Source organism: Octodon degus, unplaced genomic scaffold, assembly GCF_000260255.1.
Source record: "Octodon degus isolate 3935 unplaced genomic scaffold, OctDeg1.0 scaffold00164, whole genome shotgun sequence".
In the NCBI taxonomy this organism is placed as follows: Eukaryota; Metazoa; Chordata; class Mammalia; order Rodentia; family Octodontidae; genus Octodon; species Octodon degus.
The window spans coordinates 5,157,113-5,165,056 of record NW_004524740.1 but is presented as its reverse complement, the minus strand read 5'-3'; the positions used below and the strand labels follow the sequence as shown (position 1 = coordinate 5,165,056).

At 49.5% G+C, this 7,944-nt stretch overlaps 1 protein-coding gene and 1 long non-coding RNA gene across 2 annotated transcripts in view; one reads left to right on the top strand and one right to left on the bottom strand.

Moving 5' to 3' along the window:
• Positions 1–5,263: 5,263 nt before the first annotated feature.
• Positions 5,264–7,725, bottom strand: LOC111813114. Its single transcript, XR_002818449.1, has 3 exons — positions 7,639–7,725; positions 6,011–6,114; positions 5,264–5,880 (listed from the first exon to the last, which is right to left on the bottom strand). It is a non-coding gene; the product is annotated as an uncharacterized LOC111813114 (long non-coding RNA).
• Ypel2 (yippee like 2) overlaps positions 7,415–7,944 on the top strand; it is a 63,368-nt gene continuing 62,838 nt past the window's right edge. Inside the window, exon 1 of the mRNA XM_023703167.1 lies at positions 7,415–7,467. The gene's annotated coding sequence lies outside the window, so the exon portion shown is untranslated. The remainder of the gene's footprint in view (positions 7,468–7,944) is intronic.

Below are 7,944 nucleotides of genomic sequence, written 5' to 3'. Positions count from 1 at the left end.
ATCTATCTATCTATCTATCTATCTATCTATCTATCTATTATTTGAAACAGTGTCTTGCTATGTAGGTCAGGCTGGACTTGAACCCACTACAGAGCTCAGGCTGGCCTCAAACTCATGGCAATCCTCCTGCCTCAGCCTCCTGAGTGCTGGGATTATAGGTGTATGCTACCACAACTGGTGATGTATTACTGTCACTGTTTTGTTTTTGTTCTTGCTGTGCTGCGACGGAACCCAAGGCCTTGCACACACTAAACAAGCCTCTACTGCAAGCTATAACTCAGTGCCACTCACTGCTATTTTTGAGAGGGAAGTGGTAAGCTGTCAACACTCTTGCTTCTAGGCCAGTCCGCTTGGTGGAGCATCTTGCATTGTGAAGCAGTTTGACGTTAGATGAGACTTTTGTAGACAGGGGTTGGGGCATTTGAAGATAGTTGGAAAGTAGTTTTACTCTTGGATAGTATATGACAAAAAAGAGGGTAAATGGGCTTCTGGAAGCCACCAGATAGGCCAGGCTTCACTTGCCATAGCATCACCTCCTTTTGAAAAGGGAGGAAAGGGCTAGGGAGTTAGCTTGCACCTACCTGGCAAGTGCAAGAACCCAGGTTCAATCCCTAGTATTGCATGCCCTGAAACCAGATGTGGTGGTGCACGCCTGTAATCCCAGTGCGGAGTGTGTGTGTGTGGGGGGAGCTGAGACAGGAGGATCACGAGTCCAAACTGCGTAGGAAGCCCTGTGTCAAAAACAAACAAACAAACAAAAAGAAAAAGGAGGAAAGTCAAATTTAGTGATGCACATCTGTAGTCCCAGCACTCCAGAGGCTGAGGCAGGAGGATTGTTGAGTTCAATGAAGGCCAGCTAGCTGGTCCACACAGTGAGACCCTGATCAAAAAGCGAACTGCAGGGCTGGCCAGATAGCTCAGTGGACTAAAGTGCCTGCCTAGGCAGAGCTCAGCGGCTGGGATTTGATCCCCGGTGTGCCATGCCTGGGGGATGCTGAGACGGCTATTGAGACCGGGCGTGGTGGTGCGCACCTGTAATCCTAGCTCTTGGGGGGCTGAACATAGGCGGATCACTACAAGTCTGATCTATGTAGTGAGACCCTGTAGACCCTGTCCTAAATATATATTAAAAAAAAAGAAAGAAAGAAAAGAAAGAAAAAAGGAAAACAAATGACAAGACACAACCCAGGCTCTGGGGGCCAAGGTACAGCTCTTCCCCAGCAACAATCTGCAAAGCACATCACGGTCACTTTCATGACCGTGAAATGGAAGACTTGGACAGAGATCAGAGAAAGCACTTATTTATTTATTTATTTTTTTAATTTTTATTTATTTATTTGTGTGTGTGTGTGTGGCCAGCTCAGCCCACCAGGGGGCGGGGCTGGCTGGCATGTGGTGCTGGGGGATTGAACCACGGTCCCTGTGCTTTGCTAAGCTTGTTCTAAGTAGGTGCTTTAGACCACTGAGCCATCTCACCAGCCCCAGAAAGCACTTATTGTACACAGAGAAGCAAAGCTGTGTGACCGTGATGTGTCTGCAGGGAGGTGGCACCAGGCCCTCCTTGTCACTAGACTCTATGATGGCAGTGGTGGGGATGGAACAGAAAGGCCTATGGAGAACTGGTGTCACCCTGGGCCCTGCAGTGCGGCCACCTAAGGTGGGGAGCCTGCCAGAAGTCTCCAGGGTGTGTGACACTCTTCAAGTCTCAGGTCTACTGCAGGGATGGGTTTTTTATTTTTATTTTTTTGGAGGTTAAGAGCAGAATATATTTATTGGGGGAAAGAAAGCTCCTGTCCAAGAGAGGGACAGAACAGGGACCAGAGAGGGTTTCCTTGATTTTTTTTTTTTTTTATTTTGATGTGCAATGTTCCAGGTCCCAGGTCCATTCATATTTACACTTTTTGAACCATACATAAGTTTATTGTTTAGTAATTTGAATTTTCCTCCATCTAATACATGAGTTTTATACATAACCATGTCTGTTTTAATATACGGTTTTTCAAGGTTTTCACATGTTACATTGTGATACTTTTAGTTTCCATAATTTAGAAAGACTCTGTGACTCTGCCCACCCCTCTGGAGACAGGGTCCTACTTTGTGGTTCAGGCTGGCACTGACTCAGAGGAACCGCTTGCTGTAGTCTGCACCACTATGCAGTTTGGGGTTTCAGTCCATAGTCGGCTGGCTCCAAGGCAGGGTGGCGTGGACGTCACAGCAAGCACCCTGGCACAGGGCAGTCTGAGAGCCAGCTGATCGTCTGGGTCAGTGTACTCTGCACAGAGCCTGTCCCCTCCAGCCTGTGACCCCCCGTGGGTCTGAGGCCAGGGTGACTCCATGAAGTGCCGGCCCCAGGTCCTACTGGTTGCATGGAGTGGTAGGCAGCGCCACGGGGCTCTAAGGCAAGTGCTGCATGGGACCCTGAGAAGGAAATGTTTTGTTTTTTTTTTTTTATTTTTATTTATTTATTTGTGTGTGTGTGTGTGTGTGTGTGTGTGTGTGTGTGTGGCCAGCTCAGCCCACCAGGGGGTGGGGCTGGCTAGCATGTGGTGCTGGGGGATTGAACCGCGGTCCCTGTGCTTTGTTGAGCTTGTTCTAAGTAGGTGCTTTAGACCACTGAGCCATCTCACCAGCCCCAGAAGGAAATGTTAATCTTGCAGGCGGCACAAGGGAGACTGCTCTGGAGAAGAGGCGCTGGATCTGCACTTCCAAGGACTCATCAGGAGAAAGGAAAAAAGAGCAGATGGGAGAACAGCAAACATTCCAGGTGGGAGAAGCTGTGAGGACCAAGCGAGAACCAGAGGGCAGAGTTACTCATTTGTTTAGCTGTTTGCCCAACAATGGCTGCTGAGTGCCACGCACTAGTCTTAGCACTGGGGATGCAATAAGAAGCAAGACAGACAGGTCCCTGCCGGTGTTGTGGAAGTTCAGAGTTGGGAGAGATAGAGAACAAAATGAAATGAACAAGATGACTTTAGCGAATGACATAAATGGGGCAGAAACAAGTCCTTGGCTGGCCATAGTGGTGTGCAGCTATAATTCTAGCACTCTGGGAGGCTGAGGCAGGAGGATCAAACGTTTGAACCCAACCTGGGCAACATAGTGATTTAGGGAGAACTTGTCTCTAAAAAGGTGGGCCCTGGGGCCGCGGAGATAGCTCAGTAGAATAAGCACTTGTCTGGCAAGCGCAAGGGCCCGAGTTCAATCCCCGGTTCCGCCAAAATAAATAAATAAATAAATAAATAAATAAATAAATAAATAAATGTGGGCCCTGCAGTGTGGCCACCTAAGGTGGGGAGAAAAGAAAAGAAACCAGGGTGATGTGGCTGTGACATGTGTTACCCTACTGATCACTGGGGTTGATCTGACTGAGCTGCTGGCAGCTAGGCCAGGGTCCCCTTCCTTCCTAACAGCATCCCTGCTATGTTTGCTAAGCTGAAGAGGATGACCTTCTTGGACAAACACTTCAGTCAAGGTATATGAGTAGCTGGGTTCCCCTGCTAAAGCCAGTAAACAAACCCTCAAAAAATAAAAATTTAAAAAAATTAAAAGGATTAGGGGCCAGGTGTGGCAGCACACCCTTCTAATCCCAACACTCAGGAGGCTGAGGCAGGAGGATTGCTCTGAGTTGGAGGCTGGGCTACATAGTATGTTCAAGGCTAGCCTAGGGTACACAACAGGACCTGGTGGAGTGAGGGGCCCTCTGCATCTGCAGATTTGATATAGACAGCATCAATCAACTACAGATTCATACTATTCAAGAAAAAAAATGGGGCTGGGGAGATGGCTCAGTAGAATAAGTGCTTCCCGGGCAAGTGCAAAGCCCTGAGTTCAATCCCCGGTTCCACACAAAAAAAAGAAAAGAAAGAAAAAGAAAAAAACAGTGTGTGTGCTGAACACGTGGATTTTTTCTTATGATTCCCTGAAAAATAGCCTGACAACCATCTTCATATTACTAGGCATTCTGAGCCATCTAGAAATGGTTTTGTTTTCTTTCTTTAGACAGGATCTTGCTATGTAGTGCAGGCTGCCTTAAACTCTGCATAACTCAGGCTGACCTCAAACTCGGATCCTCCTGCCTCAGTCTCCTGGTGTTGGCAAGTGTTAGCCATCAAGCCCGGCTAGAAATGATTTAAAATGCTCAGGAGGACATGCCTAGGGACTTGAGCATGTTTGTTCACCATGGGGGTTGGGGGAGTTCTGAAGCTGACCCCCCCCCCCAGCCCCAGCAATGGTGACTGTACACATGCAACAGGACTATGCACCCCTGCCTGGAGGGACAGCAAGGAGGCCAGTTTAATGGAAGTGGAATAGGCAAGGACAGGTGGAGGTGGACTAGAGAGGTCAGTAGGCTGGTCCTGGGTTTGCAGCAGCACCATGTGCTTGCGGCACAGGGTGTGGATGGGCATGGAGGGGGACAGGGAGTCTTGCAGAGGCTGCTGCTTACAGAACTGAGAGGTCACAGTGGCTCAGGCCAGGTGGCAGGCAGGAGTGGACCCAGACACATTCAGACCAAATGGGAGGAGGGGCGGGTACTGTGGATCAAACCGAGAGCTGTGGCACTCAGCTACAACCCCCAGAACTTTGTGATTTTTATTTTGAGACAAGATCTCTTTAAATCATGGAGTTCCTCAGGCTACGCCTGAACTTTTTTTTTCTTTAATAATTTTATTGAGAAACAAATAGCAATGAGACAGTTTCAAAACCAATTAGTAGGACAGTTTCAATAATTAATACATTGCATATTGTTGTCTTAGTGGTTATTCATTGTATAATACACCTGAACTTTCGATGTTCCTGCCTCAGCCTCCCACAGTGCTGGGATCACAGGTGTGTGCCACCGTGCTTGGTGCTAGGGTGGAGTCTACAGTGGAGCTGACAGGACCTGCTGATGGGGTGGCGTGGGGGTGAAGGCATTGTCAATCACCTCAAACGCTCTGAAAAGCTGATTTGAGATGGCCACCAAAAAGTGACCTCGTTCACAGGGGTAGGATTTGAGAGAGAAGCTGCCGGACTAGAACAGCTGTGAAAGTGTTGGGAATGAACCATCGGCTCTGCACAAGAGACGGTACTGTTCACAGACAAAGCCAGGCTGATCGTCCCTCTGGGAGGCCAGGAGCCTCTCACACTGCGGGTCCTCGCGATCCCTAAAGGCCCCCTGTGGGGCATTTGTTGATTCTCTCTCTCTCTCTCTCTCTCTCTCTCTCTCTCTCTCTCTCTCTCTCCTCTCTCCCCCTCCACCTCTTGTCTTTTTGTCCTCCAGGATAAACATCTGCCGATCTCATATCTGCCTATTCTCAGCTTCCCTCCTCTCAGAAAGTGCTCAGAATATTTGTTCAAGTCAAGCAGGAAATTCTGCACGTCCCAGGCACTGAGTAAATGTGTACTAAGGGCAGCTAAAGGTGCTTAGTTCAGACAGGAAGGGAAGGAGCTTCTAGTTTCTTGTTTCACCTACTTCATTGTTTCACTTCTAGCTTCTCCTCAGCTCACAGGGCTTGGCTCTGCCAGGGTGGGACGAGACCGATCCGGCTTACGGAACGTGTTATTGTTGCTGGCTGGCTGATTCTATTGTCCTCCGGCTGGAGGCCCAGCGGTCCGGTCTCTTCCCTTCTCCTGCAAACACACAGCCCGCCTGCAGGGGGCCTCAGAGCTCCCTGCCAGCCAAGGCACCGGGCTGGTCCTCTTCAGCTAACATTATCATTTATTTAAACAGAAACAGTAGCCACCGATCTTGTTACATAACATCCCCGGTATCCTAGGGTGTTAAACCAACGAAGAATCTACACCGCGGGAGCGGTGATCCAACAACACAAACATTCACTGACACAATATTGCAGAATTATAACAAGTTTTAACTTTCAGGCTCCTTATGGAACTTCAGAGCTGGAAAAAAGAAGAAATCATTTTACTTCAACTTTATCCATTTATTTTTGTATCTATTTATTTATGCAGAGCCTGGGCTTGAACCCAGAACCTCAGTACATGCTAGGCATGCAGTCTCCTGGTGACCTACCTCTTGAATTCACAGTGATCCTCCTGTCTCAGCCTCCCCAGTGCTGGGGTATAGGTGTACACCAACTCAGCTGGCTCTTCATTTTAAATGATGCAAATCAATGCCTTAAGGAGACAAAGAAACTTGCCCAAGACAGAGGTCAGGGCTAGAAACCAATCTCTTGATCATCAAAAAATGTTGCCCCTTTTTTTTTTTTTTTTTGGTTTCTGAGAGAGTCCGTTTGGATGTACAATTCAGGCTGCCCTTGAACTCACTATGTGGCCAAGGCTGCTCTCGAATTCTTGGCAATTTTCCTGCCTCAGCCTCTCCATTATGTGCTATCACTCTGGCTTTACAGCTTGTTAGATTAAGGATTAAACGATATACCTTTCTTCTTTGCGATTCTGGTCTAAAAGCATTTTGGGGGGGCCCGGGAAGATAGCTCAGTAAAATAAGTGCTTGCCTGGTAAGTGCAAAGGCCCTGAGTTCAATCCCTGGTTCCACCAAAAGAATAAAGACTAAATAAATAAAAGAATTTTTTTTTTTGTGATTTACTTTCCAATGTAACCCACTGTAAACAATGACAATGCCCTTATTTACCCTGAAAGTGAAACTGAAAGACTCATAACTACTAATGGACTGGAGGAGTGTAGTGTAGTGTTTTTACTAACATTGGTACTGAATTCACATTCAGCCATGCGGTGTGCCCTACACCAACTGGAAACAATTCTGTTGACCAAATAAATACACAATTCGCTGGCTGAAGTCCCGGGTGAAGAGCTGAGCGACCACCCTGGGTTGCCCTATAAACCAGTTTTGGGAAGGGGGCTGCTGTCACGGGGGTCCCCTGCAGCACTTCACATCCTGATAGCTGCTCAATAAAACATGTGTTTTCTAGGCAGGCGTTTATGTCACTGAGCTATCTCCCTGGCCCTTAAAACATGTGTTTTCTTGTCATTATTTTCTCCTTTCCTAAATTGTCAGTAATAACACGTGGTCCCCTCGGGGAGCTGTCGAACCTGTCAGTGGCTGGGTGAAAAGGCTGACCTGCTCTCTTCCTTTGCCCTAGCCAGCATTCTTTACCAAATTGACCTGTTTTCCTGCTGGCAGACTCTGTCCCACTCCACCCACCTGGTGCCTCCCTAGATTTCCCGACTGCCCAGAGCTTATTTTTTAACCTGCTCTTCCTTGAAAAGCACCACCCCACTGACCCAGAATGTGGGCTCCTCCCCTCTGGCCACCTTGACCATTCTCGCCTGGGCTACCCATTCTCCCTCTAAAAGCCCTGGTAAGTCAGCAGCCACGGGGCCTTCCAACGCCCATTTCCTACTTGTAACTCTCAGAAAGGACTCCTAGCAGGAGTGGAGGGGAAAGCATTTCTTCATAGAACTGGATGGCTCGGTCTGTTGGGACTAGTACGATCTTATTAAATGCAAAAGCTCGGGATCTGAGGGCCACTTCAGCTAACCGAGGTTCAGGTAAGGACTGGCTTGAAGAGGGCGGGGACATTGCTATCCTGGCTCCACAACCTCCCGCTGCCCACCCTAGCCCCTTCCCCGCGCCAGGTCCTGGGAACCCCAATCTGGATCTGGAGACCAATCCCAAATCCAAACCAACTAACCCCCCGCCAGGCTCAGGAGCCCACAGACCTTCGCAACCCCTTCTCCCTGCCCTCTCGGCGCCTGCCCGCTGGACCCCGCACCGCAGCACCCTGCGCACCCGAACCCGGCCGGGGCAAGGGGTGGGGGCTGGGGTGGGCGGTAGGAAGCAGGGGCGGAGTTCCGTCCTCCGCTGATTGGCTCCGCGCGGATGGGCTGCGGCCGCGCCGGGCCAACCCGCAGCGTGTTGCTAGGTGCCGGGCCGAGGGGATAGGCGCGGGGGCGCGTCCGTCACGGGGCAGCCCCCGGCCCGGCCCGGGAGGGATGCCGAGTGGCGGCAGCGGCGGCGGCGGCGGC